The following is a 3,808-nucleotide window of genomic DNA, read 5'->3' on the forward strand; positions in this document are numbered from 1 at the left end:
TATTGTTGATCAAACCTAAATCCATTAATTTATACTAAGAAAACCAAATACTTATTAAATAAATCGGATGGAAATAGCTCTTTTAAGATAACATTAACAGCTGATGGTTACCATATTTCACAAATGATAAATATGCATATTATTTTATATAATAGATACATTTTTAGAGCGATTATTTTCAACCCTATGACTTTAAAAAGAAAAACTAAGAATTGTGCTCATTTAATTGAGAATGTACCATTCAGGCCAGAAGCTTTTTACGCAAACAGATGCACGCGCTATTAGCATCATTTAGCAAGAGAGACGTTATCGGTTTAAAGGTATTAACTCAGTTACACTACAATAATACTGTTTGTATGTGATATATAGCACAATTGTTTCGCTCACAATTTTAAACGCAAGTACACCCTAATTAAAATAAATGATCTGGGATGCATTTCCCAAAAGAATCGCATAGCTAACTATGGTCGTTAATTCCATTAAACTCTATTGGTAACAACGAAATTGCGACCGTAGTTGCTTTTGGGAAATGCACCCCTGAAACAATCAGCCTACAATTCTAAAAGTTACATTTGCAGAAAACAAACTTTGTGTTCAAAATTTGCCTAAAATGCAAAATCTAGTCTAGTTAGGAACAGCAAGCTTGATTTTCAAAAAGCACAAACACAAAATAACATTTGAAAATATAAAAAAAGGTTATAATTGCAGTATACAGTATATTCACTTTTTTTATGAAATTCTCACTTTGTTATATTTTTGTAAAGGTATTATTTTGTTGTAATACTGTTATGCAATAGTTAGGCCTTTTATTTACTATTTTTCATAGTTTGGGTTTGGTAAATTGCATTAAACGAGGGTTATTTTGATCTAATGGAACCCCAAACAATTAAAAAACAAACATACAAAAATGTGTTGTATCATGTTTTTTTTTTCATATATAATAAGTGAGATTTGAGATATATTTTTGCAACTAAAACATGTTCCTGGTTTCCATTTCAGAAATCTGGTCACCTTAGTTAACACCGAGAATACAAGGCCTACTAGCAATAAGGAATAAAACTCAAGAGCCATGCTTCTTAAAGACATTTCTGGATGTGGGCAGAAAGGACAATTGGCCCTGCTGCAGCTCAGGTGTGAGGATTTCCTAGCGCTCTCTCTGAAATATGTTAATGATTTCTGACTGCTCTGGTAAGTGAGAGCAGAGGGTTTGCATGGACTTGGGCGGCTCTGCATGCCGTCACGTACTCCAGACGGAGCTGCTTAACTGCGGTCTGGAGCAGCCCAGTGGAATGCCCTGGCCCTGGGAGAAGGGCTCTGCGGAGGGGAGGGGAAAACCACCTCTGCTCAGATGGTTTCGGCACCATGCGAGCAAAGTCTGAGCCCTGGAAGAGCCTCGAATGAAAGCACGGCACCAATTTAAATATATTATTTAATACAGTCAGATCTGTGCTGTGGTGGCAGTCAATATGTAGTTGCTTTAATATACATTCTTAGTTATATTGTACATAACACATTACTTCAAAGGAAAAGAAATTCTGTTACATAATCGGCATTTGTTGAAATGCTAATTATTTGCCAAGCCTCTGAAATGACATTGGTTTTTGGCTGACTTCACCTAGGACCACCAAATATGATGATCTATTTGTGATGGAACCACCCTTTAAAATATAAGGGCAACTATTGTTCATGAATTAATATAACTTAGCTACTGTATATTAAAAAAAGCATGATATAAAAATATTTTTCAAAGTTAAATGGACTTTTATATTGTCATTGTACTAAAGCCCCTTCCAAAAATATAAAGGTGTATTAGCATGAATGTATATTAAAATAGGTAAGTGTAATATAAAACAACTGTTTTCAAATTGTGGCTATTTTATTGCATTATACAGCCAAAAGAAGTGATTGGTGTATTAAAGGTGCAGTAGGAGATCTTGGAAAATGCTAATATTAGCCTGCTAACAATGAAAGCGAATGTCCCATCCTCCCTGCAATCGCTGTCCAAAGCCACGCCCCCTGAACCCATAGACGCTCACAGACCAGAATACCAGAGACAACATCACTACAATAGGCTACATTAGCGGTTCCCAAATCCAGCCCATGTTTCGAAGTGAAGTAAACCCCTGCTCAGTGGCTAGGGAGCAATGAACATGGTGTAGGGATCATATCGATCGGGACCGAGTTCATGCACTTAGCTCGCTTCTTACGAGCTGGTTATCATAATCAGGTGTGTTAACTAAGCGAGACATGCAAAATATGTGCGCGAGGACTGGAATTGGGAATCGCTGGGCATCTTTTGGCACGTTTCCACCGAGTGGTACGGTACGGTACGGGTCGGGTCGGTACCCTTTTATTTGCGTTTCCACTGCCAAAAGTTGAGAATGGTACCAAAAAGCCGAACCGTACCGTACCACTTTTTGGGTACCCTTCCGTTGGGGTACCTAGCACAGTGGAACGGTACTAAAGGGTGGAGCTAGACTCACTGCAGAACGTTGATTGGTTGACAGAGAATCGTCATTTGCGCGTGCCGCAAGGGGAAAGACACAACACACGAGGCGCCATTTTTAAATTACAACAACGTCGCAACAATGTCGCCGCGCATGACGTCAAGCTACTTTCCGTCATACACCACGCCTATCAAGTGACGTTATCACTACTTTCTGGAATACACCACGCCAATCAAGTGACGTTATCACTACTTTCTGGAATACACCACGCCTATCAAGTAAGGGTACTGTTGGCGGTGGAAACGCTAGCCAAATCATGGTTAACAGACCCGACCCGTACCGTACCGTACCACTCGGTGGAAACGCGCCATTTATGTCATTCACCAGCGAGAAAACTTTAAAAGTACTACAATACCAGGAAGGGACATCGGCATGTTGAGGTTTCTTTGCCATTCTGCACACTAGCGTGCGTGCCTGAACGAGCTGACGACGTATCCGGTCTGCGCGAACAGGTTGTGCAGAGGTATGCAGATACACACGTTGACAGGCAGGTAGGAAAGCCGTTTAAAACGCACGGTCCTGAATATATATCTGAATATATATATATATATATATATATATATATATACAAACACACACACACACACACACAGATAAATACATTTAGACCACTTAACTTAATGTTTGCTATCGGGATGTGAAGAGTCTTTCAAGCAGCATCACAACCTTTAAGTATGTATATATAAAAATATAATCAGGTTGATTTCTGAAGGATCACTGAAGTGAAGTAATGGCTGATGAAAATTCAGTTTTGCATCTCTGGAATAAATTGTATTTAAAAGCAACAACAACAACAACAACAACAAAAAAATAGAAAACTGTTGTTTTAAATTGTAATACCATTTCACAATTACAATTTTTCTGAAATGCAGCCTTGAGCAAAAGATACTTCTTAAAAAAAATCTTGCTGATCCCAAATGTATATCCAATAGTATAGCCAATAAAAGACTCTGCCCTACATTTTTTTATTATTATTATAAAAATGTGCATCACAATATGGAGGATCCGTTGCTACTGCATATTTATAACAACATATTGTAATCAGTTTACTCATATTTTACTGTTTTTACTTCCACAGACCCCCTTCCGTTTAGAAATACCCAGTTTTAGGCTACTGTAGCAGTTAATGCATCCTTTCTCAAACCAAAGATGAACCCTGATGACCTTCATTCTCCACGTCAGAGGATGAAAAAGCACCTTGAAGCAGTAGGTGCCATTTTTGTGTGTTCAGCACCAGCACATTTAATCTCAGTCATCCAGAATTAAACACAGTAGATTACACCACACAAGAAAACCAAGAC

Source organism: Carassius carassius, chromosome 15, assembly GCF_963082965.1.
Source record: "Carassius carassius chromosome 15, fCarCar2.1, whole genome shotgun sequence".
Classification (NCBI taxonomy): Eukaryota; Metazoa; Chordata; class Actinopteri; order Cypriniformes; family Cyprinidae; genus Carassius; species Carassius carassius.